The sequence below is a fragment of the Gymnogyps californianus genome, chromosome 1 (assembly GCF_018139145.2).
Source record: "Gymnogyps californianus isolate 813 chromosome 1, ASM1813914v2, whole genome shotgun sequence".
Taxonomy (NCBI): domain Eukaryota; kingdom Metazoa; phylum Chordata; class Aves; order Accipitriformes; family Cathartidae; genus Gymnogyps; species Gymnogyps californianus.
In genome coordinates, this window is record NC_059471.1 from 2,233,472 (window position 1) to 2,248,781 (window position 15,310).

The 15,310-nt window shown below is 48.0% G+C and overlaps 1 protein-coding gene across 2 annotated transcripts in view; it reads left to right on the top strand.

The window, feature by feature from the left end:
* Window positions 1-1,697: 1,697 nt before the first annotated feature.
* GDPD5 (glycerophosphodiester phosphodiesterase domain containing 5) overlaps window positions 1,698-15,310 on the top strand; it is a 173,997-nt gene continuing 160,384 nt past the window's right edge. For both annotated transcript variants that reach the window (XM_050913564.1, XM_050913572.1), the window contains exon 1: window positions 1,698-1,774. The gene's annotated coding sequence lies outside the window, so the exon portion shown is untranslated. The remainder of the gene's footprint in view (window positions 1,775-15,310) is intronic.

The following is a 15,310-nucleotide window of genomic DNA, read 5'->3' on the forward strand; positions in this document are numbered from 1 at the left end:
GCTCTTTGTCCCTGTACGAAGGAAAACGAGTGCTCGCTCGGTAAGCCCGTACAGGTTTTTCTCCGTTAGAAAGTTATGCCGTGCATGGAGAACATTAAGCCTGACTATGCCGCTCGGATGCTGTATTCTCCTCGGGGTGCTCCCAGCTGCCAGGAAATTTAGACTGTTGCTTATTAGCGAGCAAAAGTTAGACTGGTGCTTATTCTTAAAGAGCTTTTTTGGGTTTGGATCACACAGTGATGCGGGATAAATGCCTTCTACCTTCTTTCCTTCTTATAAAGTGCTGGCTTGCACTTGGCAGGTGTGGCTGGGGAAAAGCTGAAGTAAATGGATTTCCTGCCTTGCATTTTGTCTGGCATGTCTATATTCGCCAGTCATCAGATATTGCTACGGAAAGTGGTCCATTAATACATTATACAGCCTTTATCCACCTGCATCCTGAATCCTTAAAGCCTCCTATTTTAACATCTTTTCCTCCATCAAGACTTGAAGCACCTTCACACCGATATCCCAGCAATATTTAGCTGCAGAATATTTCTCTGTGATTTAGAAGGTGCTTCTTCAGTGGCAAATATAAGCTCTGCTTTGAGACAGAGTTAATTTTAGAGTGGGTGTCTCTGTCAAGCTGTACTTTTTCTATTAAATAAGCATGTTCTGCACGTTACGCTCTTCCCCGCGCTGAATTCTGTACTTGAAGGCGAAGCATGACTGATATTTGTCTTGTGCGTCGACAATGAAGAGCGCAAGGAAAATGAGTTCTGGTTGGATCAATTTATTTGGTGTCGGCTTGTAGATTCAGAAACTGCTGGCTTGGAATTAATGATAAAGGGTTGAGTTTTTGCAAGGCAACAAATTGCTTTTATGAACCAGGAAGATTATAATGAGATACTGAACCGGCTGCAAGGGCCAGGGACTATTTGGTGTACTTTTATCCATTAACTGCCGTGCATATTTGATCTCAAGTGACTGCATTAGAATTGTCGTCGTGTTTCACACTGCTCTATGCCAAAAGCAGTATATTTAAGGTTTTGTTGTTTGGTTTTTTTTTTTTTTTAAATGTGTGGCTTACAGTAACTCACGGTTACAAATGGTGTCGTAGGTTGAGGTCAAGATGCCGGTAGCAGATGGCTCAGTCACCCTGTTGTTTGCTTAGAGGCACTTTGATGCTCACAGGTGGTGGAAGGTAGATCTGGGTCCCCTTTTAAGAGACACCCCTGCGGGGAATATTATCCTTTGACTTGCTTTGTAAGTCTTTCCCCGAGGGTGAAGATAAAAGGGTATGGTTGCACCTTTGAAATACTGATGGCATTGCTGCCATACAGCTATAGGCTTGTGCATGAAGGTGTGGTTATTGCCAACATAAGAGTGTTGGGGTTGGATGTGGATGGGCACTTAGGGCTCCTCCTGGGAGCAGCTTTCCTACAAACACAGGGTGTAGGAACATGCTTTCCCTGAAGGCTGCAATGCTGGTTTGAAACGCCTTTTTCTTGAGAAGATGCCTCCTGAGAGGCTGCACTCCTGCCTAAAAGCCCATGAATGAGATGCTTTGCACCTTCTTGCTGATATTGAGGTGAAGTGATGGGATCCACCTGGCAGCCACTTGCCTGGGGCCATAAAGAGGCTTCGTTAGGCTGCAGCAGCTGATAATTGTGCTTCAAGGAGGCCAAATCGGTGGTGGTAGTTCATCCTTGTGCAGAAAACCAGTAAGTGCTGTCAGCGTGAGGAGGCTGTAGCTGCTTTGGGCTTTGCTGGTGTCAAGCGCAGCCGTTGTGGGGTGAGTGGTGTCTCGGCTTTTCCCCCTTGTAGCAGGGTGTTTGCTCAGGGCTGTTGCTCCCCAAAATCGTTGGACTGAGCTGGGTGTGAAGCTGAGCAGTGCCTTCTGCTCAGGAGAGGGCAGTGTCACACCAAGGAGCTGCCTCCTTAACCACGCTGCAAGACGCGTGGAGATGACAACCTTTGCCCACCCAGGGATCCAGGAGGGTCTTGCAGGGGTGCAATATCCAGTGTGTGTGGGGGACCCAGGCACCTCATTCCCTCTCCCTTCCTCCCCAAGCAAAATATTCCCGTTCCAGCTCTGCTCCCTGCTAGCCTTCCCTAACTCTGAGTACGCTGCTGGTGTTTAACAGACCTTTGTAGGAATATTCTAAGCGTGATGCTGGGAAAAGGGATTTAAAAGACTGTTTATAGCAGTTGCTCTTGCCTGCCAGCCCCTCTATAAGCAGTGATTAGATACAGCTACTTTAATACATGTCTTGACTTTCAAAAGGGAAAAAAAAAAAAAGCGGCACACTGGTGTTTGGCTTTGCTGCTTTTTTCTCTTTAGCTAACCGCTGTGTTCTCCCCACTTCCTCCAAAAATACCCACAGATACTGGCAGGACAACTGCCTGAATATTTGGTTAAATAGCCTGTCATTGCTCAATAACCTGAAAAAAGCCTTATTTTTATATGTAATTAAATATTTGTATAAGGTTTCTGCCAAAGTTTCAAGGTACAGAGTGTTCCCCTGAAGGGTATTCAAACAAGGACCTTCTTGGGTGGCAACTGGAAATTTTTCCGTGCTTGTGTCTATCTCGACGCGTCGTGTGTTTTCACATACTGAATCCATTACATGTTTTGATTGAGCTCTGTCTCTTTTGTCCGTCTGGTCTTTGGGCAGGATCATCTGTATGAAAAATGCTGCTTTTGTGAATATTTTTTTGCGCTGATTTTTTTTGTGGGTCCAGGTATTGCTGAAGTGGGCTGGTATTTTTTATTTTTTTTTTTTTTTCTGCTGGATGAAAGGTGGGATGGGGATAGGAGGGAGGCAAAAACAGCACCTTGCCTGGGGTGATGCACGAATCTGGGCACCCGCTCTATCACCGGGCTCCCACATCTGTGCAGAGTCCTGCTGGCGGCTAATCTCTTCCTTGGAAATAGCTCATACTGGTTTTAATGTAATTCCTTAGTCATGACAAAATTGAATCCTCCTGCTCTCTAACCACCGCATCCTCCGTGTTGCCGGCTGCTTGGGAGCTGGGCTTTCAGCGAGGCTTTGCCTGGTGCTTGGGGTCCAGGCTGCTGGATCCTGGAGGACTTGGAGGTGATGGACTGTAAGTTTATGCTCTTCTTGTCTGGAAATGCTCAAAAGGCTCTGTTTCACTTTCAGATGTACCATGTGGCACTGTGCTAAAGCAGCTTTTCTCTTGCACTTTTCCCTTTAAAGCAAGCTTGCCTTCAATTTTTATTTTTAATTTTTTTTTTTTAAAAACCTGCCATTTCTCTTAAAATTCCCTTAAAACTCTGCTGTAACTTGTACAATCTCTTTATAAATGTCTGGTCCCTGCATTTTGCTTCCCTTCCCCCCCCTCCTTGGTGAGCTGAAACGAAACTTCTCCCTCCCCCAGCCTGAGGCTAGATGCACGGTGCAGAAATATTCTGGTCGTCCGCTGTTTTTAGCTGCGCCGAGTTTCAGGCTCACACTTGCACAGGTTGCTCAGGGAAAGCATCTTGCATCTGACTTAAATAGCATAAGGTGAAGACCAGAATTTCCTTTAATAGGTATTTTGGGTGTAGCATTTAAAAAGATGTAATGGACTGGCTGTACCCTTCAATGTCCAAGTGTTCTTCTGAGCCACTCTAATAGATTATATCTTGGGCCACTTATCTTGTATTGACGAAGCTCTTGAGTTGACAGTCGCCTAATCGTAAATCAAATTGCCTGAGTCTAAAATGAAGTCAATGGTCTGATTGCCTACTGCAGAACTGCAGCAAAACAAATAAAATGTATTCAATTTTCAGACTTGGAGATGGCTACAGCCCCGTGACTAGCGGTTGGGACTTGGTACCCAAAGGTCGTGGGGTGGCAGGGCGATGCACCAAGTGCTCCACAGTTGTCGGGAAATAGGTCTAATCCTGGAGCAGGTCACTTAAGAGCTTGGAGAGGATTTGAGGCTCATGTCTAGGCTTGCTGTCCTGCTAAATTTCCTAGGACCTTGCCATGAGGGCAGAAACCTGGTGGCAAGGGGCAGGCTTGGCCCTCCAAGGTGTCCCTTGTGTGTGACCCTGTCTGAAACCCATGTGCTGACTGCAGAGCTCTTTTCTGACCAAAACCTTGGAGGATGGTGGTAAAACTGAGATATATTCAGGGCCATGTCTCAGGGCCCCTTGCTATGCCCAGTGCTTTTCCATCATGCTGCCAAGGGGCAAGGTGGGGCTGGGGGCTTCCCAGGTCCTGCTAACTGGAGGTGCTACTGGTGCCCAAACCCCCGGCTCTGAGACGGATAGAGAGGGTTTAGGCTTGTTTACAGGGATTTACCACGGTGGTGAGGTCACTCTGTGATATTTGGGTGGATTGTGTTGTGTGTGTGTTTGTTTTTTGGGTTTGGTTTTTTTTTTTGCCAAGAGGTAATTAATGCTTTCTTTGGGATTAAAATATTTCCTGCGTGTCTCAGCTGTTGATGTAGGAAGGAGTCATCCAACCCTTTGACCTTTCCTGGAGACAAAAAAGGCTTTTTGGAGAAGGTAAGAAGTGTATGTTCAAAACCAGCGTGTCTCTTACCCAACTACTTTCTTGTATGAAGAAGCCCCATAAAGAAGTTTCTTGAGGCTGTCAAGTAGATGATGTTTTGTAGGCAGTCGCCTGATACAGCAGTGATTATGTTTGCAGGTATTGTGGGAATTTGGGTGTCAGTCTACCTGCTAATTATTCATTCATCTTGTCGATGAGACTTTAAACTGTCAGTCAAACCTATTGCAGTTTGAAATCCAGCAAACAGGCAGCGCTTGTGTCCTGGTCTGGGTGTCCAGGCAGAAATCCAGCTGTGTGCTTTGCTCCGTTTCTCTCAAGCTTTTCGGGTTGTGATTTCTCCATCCGTGGCCGTGAGCTGGCTGTTTGAGCTTAGAGATCTGCACAGTAATGATGGCTGAACAGTCCTTGTAATCTGTGGATGGTTTGGGGCTTGTTCGGAGCCCTGGAATTCGTCAAGCCAAGAGGTGAGGTGAGACCTATGGCTTCTGAAAATGTCTATTTTTAGATGCGTTCCTGTTCACATGCAAATTATGTTTATCATAAAGAATCGCTCTGCACTTAGTACACTGAACTTGTAAGCCCTGTTTTCCAGCTTTTACACAGATATCAAAATGCTGCCAAAACATAGGTATTACTGTCTCGTTTTTGCCTGTGCTCACAAGCTGGGTCCTATGAGCTCCCGAACCACTTGCTACGTTGCATTTGGCACTCTGTAAATACATAGTGGTGAGTGGCTCTTATTTTAGGGGTGGGTTACCCCCCTGCTTGGGCTTTGGCATTAGCTTCAAAAGTTGCTGGTGTCTGACAGCCTGCAAGCTTCTCGCAGTTGTGCTTGTCATCTCCTCTGTTTCTGCTCCTGCCTGAAACCTGGAGGCAGAATCCGTGTTAAAAACGAAGCAGCTAAACTCATATTTAGCTCTGAGTTAATCACTGAAATGCAGAGTGCTTGCAGTCCTCATTAAAAGCCTAATTTAAAGTGCAAGGTTGACAGCTCGGCTGGAGATACTTTCCCTTATCACAAGTGTTTCCTAATCTGTCTCTTTTGCGTAAGGATGTTTTTTTTTTTGTTTGGATCTCCAGGCTCTTGCTCTTGGAGAGCTGTATGTTAAAGGAATGCAGTGTACTTGTGGGTAAGACAGCTGTATATGTTAAAATGTTAATGTGATGGGGATAAGCGTGCTCTGGTGTCTCTTATGCTGTCAGGCAAGCCTTTGTGCCTTGCAAGGTCACACCGCTGCGTAGACGCGTGTTCCTGAAACACAAACTGTGCGGGTTCTCCCTATACAGTTTTGCTTTGCAAAGAAAAATAAAGCTGCCTGTGGGATTATAGCAATAGAGCCGTTGTCCCTGAAAACGTGGGCAGGAGCGGTGCGGCTGAAGGCCAGCATCTGAGGAAACGTCCTTCCTTGCGTTCGTACCCGGGCAAGTATCAGCCCTGCAACGCGCTGTGGTTTCAGCTCCGGTCCTGAGCTTGCATGGGGTACGAGGAGTAACGTGGGTAACGAGGAGCTCAAAACTTGCTCTGTGGTTTGCTAGACCTGTGGAGCTGGAAGGGGGTCTCTGGATGCAAGAGAGTCTTTGTGCCTTTGGTGCAAACCGTTCCTGAAAAACCCCTCTGGGGAGGGTGGGCATCTCTCCTGCTGTCACAGGAGCCGTGGTGGAGGCAGGAACCTGTTCAGCTTCCTAGATGTTGTCAACAGGGCCAACACATAGCTTGGGAGCCTTTAAAAAAAAACAAGGAATAGTCCACCCAGAGCACCTTGCATCTGGTGACTAGGATTTAGCATCTACCAGCCTCTTTCTTCTGCTTGAAGGCAAAAGTCTTTAACTGAAGCAAGGTGGGAGCTGTGAGCATTGTCTGAAGTGAGGTGGACGTATCTGGTAACGCAGCTCTGTTAACTTGATGTAGCCTGGAAAATTGCTCCCCTTGTTGAAGGGTGGGGGTGTTGGGGAGAAGGTGGGCAGTGCCACCAGGGTGGATGTAACCAGCACGGGGAGCCTGGGTGCAACGCTGTCCTTGCTGTACCCCACAGTCCTGCGAAGCCATCGTGCCTGCTGGCACCTGTGGTGCTTGGGGACACCCTTGGTACTTGCTTGTACAATATCTTTCTCTGGGCAGTGAAGAAGACCACAAAGAAGCTGTTAAATAGTCTCTTTTTAAGGTGTGAAAAACATGGCAGGAGTTCACACAACCACCTGCCATGGCTCAGTGGGCACTGGTGACTGACCCCACAGGGACTAACGAAGTGGACAGGAGATCCCAGCAAAAGGCAGAGCACCCTGCCAGCAACTGGGGGAAGTGGGAGCCTTTTACTGTGGTTTTTTGTCTCTCCAGGGGAGATTAAAATACACGGCCTCTAGCTAGGAGCTGTCAGAGCTCTTGGGGCAATATTGCCTGCCTAGATCAAACCTTGAACGTACCTATTTGTCTCCCCCAAAAGAAAGACACGGGGTGCAAGCTGTTGATCTTGAATGCAAGGTTGATTTGTTCAGTTTTGGCTTTTCAGCCTTCAGAACCTGCTCTGTTGTGCTGCTCCTGCACTGGGTCTGTAATGCAACTCTAGCTCCGCCAAAAGTTGCTGCAGACTGGAAATGCTGTTTGTTAGGGGTCACCTCCGTGGAGGTGTTGCAAACAGCTTGCCTGCTGCAGTCCGTCTGCCGGGCTGGGAAAGCTTTGGTGCACGCTGATCTCAAACCATGCTTGGCTGAATACGGATGTACTGGGAAGCCTTAATGATGCTGGTGACCTGCCCCAGTGTCACCTGGAGCGGGGTGATAAATGCCTTTGCTGGTGGATGGGCCCTTCTGGTAGGGGGTGAGAGGTGTGGAGAGAGAGAGGTTGGCTGGTTAATACCAAGGCTGGATTTGAGCCTGTGACCTGAAGGCAAAGGTTCCTGCTGGGCTGAAAACCCCGCGTGGTTTTATCTTCTTGATGTGCTAAACGCCGCTGTATCACAGCGGGAATGTGATTCGTTAGCAGGAATGAAGCCTGTGAGTTTATTGTGAAGCTGTAACCTGATGTCCAGACTTTCTTAGAGATGTCCTGTAGTGAACAGTTATAGATCCACTTCTAAGAGCAGAATAAGATTAAACTAGAGGGGTCGTCTATATTTCTAGAAGTGTCAGCTTATAATGTTAAAACCCTTCTGTCATGAGAGTCCTTAAATCCAAGCTTCTGGGGTAATAGTCTGGTTGTACTGAGTGCTGTATTGGACCCATGAGACACTCACTTTTGCTCTCCTGGCTTCTTCTCCCCAGCTCAGGGAAAATACTGGCTTTTTCCCTGTTTCCTGGAACTTTGTGGCTCAGCTGCATGTTCCCTGAAGGGACGTATCTGGACCACTGGCTTAAGGTTTGAAGTCTGCTCTGCTCCTCTCCTTGAGCAATTTGTGGGCTGGATGTAGGGCTGTCCTCGCTGGGGGCTGTGGAGCTTTTGAGGGTATGTGGGGTGAGGAGCAGGGAGCCCCCGAGGTCATGAGCTTGGGCAGATGGAGTCAAAAGACAACATGTCCACTCATGTTTCTTCACCTTCCCTTCCTGGGCATTGTGTGCTTCTCTATCTCTGCTGGTATTTGCAGTAGTGATAAGAAAGGCTCTGTAACAAGCGTGCTCTGTGGCAGATAAAACTTACTGTGCGCAAGAGCTGTTCCAGCTGAGAGCTTATCAGCGCTATTAAAACTTTAACGATCAGCAAGGCTTGAGGGATGTGGGTGTTTTGGGTCCTTTAGCACTACGGAAACATCCAACGAGGAATTGCGCTGGAAGTGCTGCTGCTCTGTAAGTCCCTCTTAAATGTGCTTCTTTTTTTTTTTTTTTTTTTCCCAAAGAAGTGGACAATTTGGGGAGCGAGGCTTGTAAACTGGTCAAGCATGTGTCTTAAATGCAGCCGGCTCGTTACTGTGCTGTATGTTTGTGCATGTAATGAGCTGGCTGATGCTTAATGAAGGCAGTAGCTGGTCTCAATGTGGACTGAATTAAATTGAGGAATCTACCTCCTTGCATCTTGCCAGGCTGCTCTCTGCTTGGAGAAAGAGCTCCTGGAGCGTTTGTGCAACTATTGAACGCTAGTGCAGGGAGGACAGTTCTCCCAACTTGGCTTGATGCTCTTTCAGGGCACTGACCTCTGCAAGGATGGTGAAAACACGAGTTGAAGCTGGTAAAGGGTCCGGTGGTGTAGACCTGGGCCAGGAATCGCCTGGCTCCCACCTTGATTTGGAAGCGCATAATTCCCAGCAGCTCCCATGTGTTGCTTGAATGCACCGAGATGAGCGGGGAGGCTGCTGCAGTCTGAGTGTGGGCATGTCTTGTCCTCTTCAAATTTGGGCACCTGACTCCGTGCTTACGCAGACATCTCCATCCTTTTGGGATCTGCAACTTGGAGCCTTCGCCAGAGGATAGGTGCCCCAGCTTCTCTCTCAAAATGTGAATAGGGTTTATTTTCTTGGGCTAAACTCCCCAAGGGAGATGTGGCGATAACTGCTTTACAGGAGAGTGGCATGATCAGCACAGCTGTTTAGGAATTTCCTCTTCCTTTTGGTATGAGGAAATGAAAAATGTTAATCTCCAGCCTCTGTAAAAGCTCCTTCCCCAGGAGGAATGGAGCCTGGAGGTTGAAACCAGACAGCAAAGAACAAGTCAAGGACCTGGAAAGGGAACCTGTTTCTTTGGCTGCTCCTACTGGGAAGTGGAGCCAGGGTGGGAAGGCACTTTCCTTGTTTGCTTCCCTGTTGTTATTCATGACTCCTGCCAGCAATGCCACAAATGTACAGAAAGTCATGGGCAAGGAGGGTCAAACCTGAGGTTCATCTGCTGTTGGTCATGGCAGGAAGGTCCCTCTAGGTTGCCATCCTCTTGCATGAGTGTCCCCTCTGTTGTGAACACAGGACAAACCAGTCCTCGTTGTTGCTGTGTGTGTTAGGCTGTCCCAGACTCTGCTGTCGAAGGCTTTATTTTTATCTCAGTTTTAGAATAACTTTATTTCCTTTTCTGTTGTACTGATGTGCTGGGAGGGGTTCTCTAGAAGGACTCGAAGAAGGCTGGTTTGAACAAACTGGTGGCATGGCAGGAGATGGAGGAGGGAAAGAGCTGGGACTTGGCAGGAGTGATGCTTGCTATAGTATGATGGCAGAAATATGCCTGCCCTCTGCAAAGCCATGCTCCAGGCTTTAGGCTGGCTGAGCCAGGGTTAGTCTAGAGGAACATCAGCCCCGGCTGTGCTGCGGATAGTCTGAGCTGTTGAAAGAGATGGCTTTTGACAAAAGCGGGAGCAAACGCTCGTTGCTGTTACATGCTGCTGCGCACAAGGTCAGCGTGACCGTCTGGTTCCCAAATTGGGCGGTCGGGTTCACTTTTTCGGCAAACACTTGCTGCTGCTCAGCCATGTAATCAGCTAATGGGATTTAACACAGCATCCAGTGTTTCTAACTTGGCTCTGTGATAGCAACCTAATCCAAAAAAGCCAGAGTTAAAATAAATGGAAATGTGAGTTCCTGGGGCTATCCAATTCCAGTACCTCACGTAGCTAAGCCATCTGATTTCTACCAGAGTTCATACGCTAATCATTATGTCTGAATTGACTCAAAGTGTGGTAAAGCTGAGGAGAAAGAACATCTATTGGTACTTATTATAGCTCAAACACCTTATGCTTAAGGCAGTGTCTCCTGTGAAATTTCTCTTGTTTAAATACCGCAGTCAGAAAACACAAACCAGCCTTTTGCATCGAGGGAAGGTGGTTGCAGTGATTTCAAATCCTCTTTTCACCTGGAGAGCTGCTAACTGGATCCCTGACCCATTTCATACTTTTTCTAAAATTTTCTGCTTCAAGTGGGAAGTGAAATACAACCGTAGTGGAGCCTGGGGTTAGATCTAGGAGGAAGGAAAAATAAGCGAGTGGTGGCAGGGGGAGGCAGCAAGCAGAGCTTAAATCATGTTACATGTGTACCATCTCCCCTTTAACCTTTCAGTCCCTGGCATCAGATCTGGACCTCAGCCCAATTTATTTGCTCGTGTGTGTTTTTTTTTTTTCCCAACCCTTTATTAGGCTCCAGAAGATAATTGTTTACAAAGGCTTGTGGAGTCCCAAGAGGGGCATTTGGGGGAGAGGAAAACTCTTGTCTGAGTGGTGCTGTTTCATGGGAGTGCCCCAGTGCTTGGTCAAGAAGCTGGACATCACGTCCTCCTTGTACATGTCTCAGCTCAGCCACTGTTGTCTTCTACTGGCTGCCCTGAAACTTATTGCTGTATTTCAGCATTCCCTGAAGCTGAGATGTTCTGCTCCCAAAATCACCATTTTTGGTGACGGATCCCATATGTTTGGTTCCAAAAGGCTGGCTTTTTTTGGAAGGAAAGGTATGAGAGAAATATTGCCTAAAACACTTGTGGCTGTCAGCTCTACTGAGCCAGCTCTTGGACAGAGGTGTGAGTAAAACCGTGTTATGTCTCATGCACCATCAGGTTTAATGCTTGCTAAATGGCAGAGCTGTCGAGAAAAAGCATTGGGCTGAGGCAATGTAGCTGGTATTAAAAAAATAAATATAGCTGCAAGTGGCTGAGCTTTGAAATAAATTATGCTGTGGCTGTTCGGTGAGTGGATATATAGGGACTGCTGAGATGTCTGGATTCCCCCCAGGGCTCACTGCCAGGTGGGAGATTTGGGAATTTGGGAAGGCAGCAGCTACCTGCCTGTGGGGAAAGTCTTGTGTCCCAGTGGTAATAAATCCTCTCCTTGCCATGAAACATGAGGGCTGTATTTAAAACATTTTCTTGTTCTAGAGTTGAAACCAGCTACAGAGTTTGATCTTCTAACTTTTTTTTATGTTGTAAATGATGGACAAAGTAGAGTTTGTCGCTTCTCCTGCTTTCGTAGAAGAACTGTAAAATGCTGAAAGATCTTGGTGTCACAGTGGCACAGGCTTAGTGAAGACCTGTATGCCATGGCCATCCTGGAGTGCTCAGGTGTTTGAGGTCTGCTCAAGCTGATGTGTGTTGCTCCTGGAGTGCTTTGGTTGAGTCCTGTCACACTTCAGCTCAGGCAGAAGGTGCCTATGTTTAAGAAACTCTGTTTTTTCTTTTTTTTGTTTCTCCTCCTGGAAGTTACTTTGCAGAGCAAGAGAGTTTGACTGGAAGGATGAGCAGGGCTTGCCTGAATGCACCACCCCACAAAAATGGCTTGGCCTTGATTTCCCTTATTCCCCTCCTGAAAGCTAGACCTTTCTCCTGTGCAACTCGAGTCTTGCTGGGTTTTAGGGCAAGTGTTTGCTTCGAGCCTCATGGGATCATAGGAAGCAGAACTTCACCCCTTGGGTGTAGGTGGCTGGTGTCCCATGTCAGCCTGTGTCCCTGTTGGATGCTCTCTGACTGTGATGTGGTCACCTCTGCTTGCGTTTGCCCCACAGAGCAAATGGCAGCAGGGAGTGACTGGTGGTCCCTGGGTCCTTGGGGGCTGGTGGGCCTTTTCCATGCATGACCAAGAGAGCTTGAGTGGATGCATGCTGCATCATCAGTTGGCAGTGAAGGAGAAAGAAATGTTGGTTGGTCTGTCTGCAGCTGGCTGCATCTGCTGCAGCTTCAGGGATACTGTCTGGTGGGTCTGAGGTCTTGCTTCTGCCTGGGAGCCTGTCCTACAGTGGTTCACCTCCGTGATGCTGTGGGCAGCCTGAAGTCCCAAGCAGAAATCTTTCTTCTCCCTTGGCCATGCAAGAGATGTTTGCTTCCAGGAACTGGTGAACTCTGGGTCCTTCCTCTCCAGCAAGAGGAAGGCATCTGAAAATTATCATCTCAAGAGAAGAGGGCTTAGTTCTTGCTTGTGCCATCTACCTCCTGTTTCACCCTGGGAACAATGAAGGACAGAGCTTTTTATCTTCCCTTTTAAGAAACACTTGGGCTGTTGGTTATTTGTCCTCAGATACTGTGAGGTAGCCATGAAGTCTTGGGTTGATGCTCTGATGACTCTGAAGGAAGGATGTCTGAGGTATTGGGCGATGATTTGGGCTTATCCTTTTGCTTTATGCAGACATCAGTGGTTTTGGTCAAGGAGATGAGTGTCTTCCTCGTTCTGTGACTGCAAAATAAAGGACATGGCACTGCCTCAGTGGGGCAGGAGGAGGATGTGAAGACTTGGATACTGTAGAAAGGCAGGTAGATATGTAGATTTTTTTCTTCCTTGAGATGTATTCCCATGAATCCAGCTTCCTTGGGTGCTGGTCTTTGGCTAATTGTACATCTGACACAACTGCTTTGCAGACATGTCTGATGGTGTAAAAAATGAGTGGTTTCATGTGAGGAGTCAGATGTCTGCTTTCCAGCACACTTGCAACCAGGTCTGGACATGCCCTGGGATGGGAGAGGCACCAGGAGGACGCAGTGTGAGCCACCTATTTCTCTGAGGCTTGCCTTTTGCGGGGTCAAGATGTGTGTTCTCAGTTGAAGAGTGGTGTTAGTAGCCTGTATAAACCTTCTGCAGGATTGGTGTTGTCACAGGAGTATTTGTGCACTGCTCTCCTATGTTCACCCAGTGAAGTGATGCAAACAAGCTGTTGAGCAGTCGTATGTCAAGGAAAGAGGCTCGTTCTTGGAAAGTGCCTCTCCTTAGGTGGGCTGCTCAGCCTGTTCCTGTTGTGACACTTAGTTTGAGCTAGTAGAATCATACAATAGAATAATTTAGTTTGGAAAAGACCTTTGAGGTCATAAAGTCCAACCGTAAACCTAACACTGTCAATTCCACCACTAAACCATATCCCTAAGCGCCATATCTACACGTCTTTTAAATACCTGCAGGGATGGTGACTCAACCACTTCCCTGGGCAGCCTGGTCCAATGCTTAATAACCCTTTGGGGGAAGAAATTTTTCCTAATATCCAATCTAAAACTCCCCTGGCACAACTTGAGGCCGTTTCCTCTTGTCCTATGACTTGCTACTTGGGAGAAGAGACTGACCCCCACTTCACTACAACCTCCTTTCAGGTAGTTGTAGCGAGTGAGAAAGTCTCCCCTGAGCCTCCTTTCCTCTAGGCTAAACAACCCCAGCTCCCTCAGCCGCTCCTCATAAGACTTGTGCTCTAGACCCTTCACCAGCTTCATTGCTCCTCTTCGGATGTGTTCCTGCACCTCAATGTCTTTCTTGGAGTGAGGGGCCCAAGACTGAACACAGTATTTGAGGTGCGGCCTCACCAGTGCCGAGTACAGGGGGACGATCACTTCCCTAGTCCTGCTGGCCACACTATTTCTGATACAAGCCAGGATGCTAGTGGCCTTCTTGGCTACCTGGGCACACTGCTGGCTCATCTTCAGCCGGCTGTTGACCAACACCCCCAGGTCCTTTTCTGCTGGGCAGCTTTCCAGCCGCTCTTCCCCAAGCCTGTAGCATTGCATGGGGTTGTTGTGACCCAGCCGGCACTGAGCCTTGTTGAACCTCATACAATTGGCCTTGGCCCATCGCTCCAGCCTGACCAGATCCCTCTGCAGAGCCTTCCTACCCTCAAGCAGATCAACACTCCTGCCCAACTTGGTGTCATCTGCAAACTTTGAGGGTGCACTCGATCCCCTTGTTCAGATCATTGATAAAGATATTAAACAGACCTGGCCCCAATACTGAGCCCTGGGGAACACCACTTGTGACCGGCCGCCAGCTGGATTTAACTCCATTCACCACAACTCTTTGGGTCCAGCCATCCAGCCAGTTTTTAATCCAGCGAAGAGTACACCCATCCAAGCCATGAACAAGCAGTTTCTCCAGGAGAATGCTGTGGGAAATGGTGTCAAAGGCTTTACTAAAGTCTAAGTAGACAACATCCACAGGCTTTCCCTCATCCACTAAGTGGGTCACCTTGTCACAGAAGGAGATGAGGTTAGTCAAGCAGGACCTGCCTTTCATAAACCTGTGCTGACTGGGCCTGATCACCTGGTTGTCCTGTATGTGCTGCGTGATGGTACTCAAGATGAGCTGCTCCATAACCTTCCCCAGCACCGAGGTCAGACTGACAGGCCTGCAGTTCCCCAGATCCTCCTTCTGACCCTTCTTGTAGATGGGCATCACATTTGCTAACCTCCAGTCAACTGGACCTCCCCGGTGAGCCAGGACTGCTGATGAAAAGTGGCTTGGTGAGCACTTCCACCAGCTCCTCAGTACCCTGGCGTGGATCCCATCTGGCCCCATAGACTTGTGCATATCTAAGGGGTGTAGCAGGTCGCTAACCATTTCCCCTTGGATTATGGGGGCTTCATTCTGCTCCCTGTCCCTGTCTGCCAGCTGAGGGGGCTGGGTACCCTGAGAACAACTGGTCTTACTATTAAGGACTGAGGCAAAGAAGGTATTAAGTACCTCAGCCTTTTCCTCATCCTTTGTCACTATGTTTCCCCCCGCATCCAATAAAGAATGGAGGTTTTCCTTAGCCCTCCTTTTGTTGCTAATGTATTTATAGATACATTTTTTTAATTGTCTTTTATGGCAGATTAAGTTCTAGTTGGGCTTTGGCCCTTCTAAGTTTCTCCCTGCATAACCCCATGACATCCTTGTAGTCCTCCTGAGTTGCCTGCCCCTTCTTCCAAGGTCACAAATGCTCCTTTTTTTCCTGAGTTCTGGCCAAAGCTCTCTGTTTAGCCAGGCCGGTCTTCTTCCCCGCCGGCTCGTCTTTTGGCCCATGGGGACGGCCTGCTCCTGCGCCTTTAGGATTTCCTTCTTGAAGATGTCCAGCCCTCCTGGGCTCCTTTGCTCTTCAGGACTGCCTCCCAAGGGACTCTGTCAACCAGTCTCCTAAACAGGCCAAAGTCTGCCCTCCGGAAGGTCAAGGTAGCAGTTCTGCTGA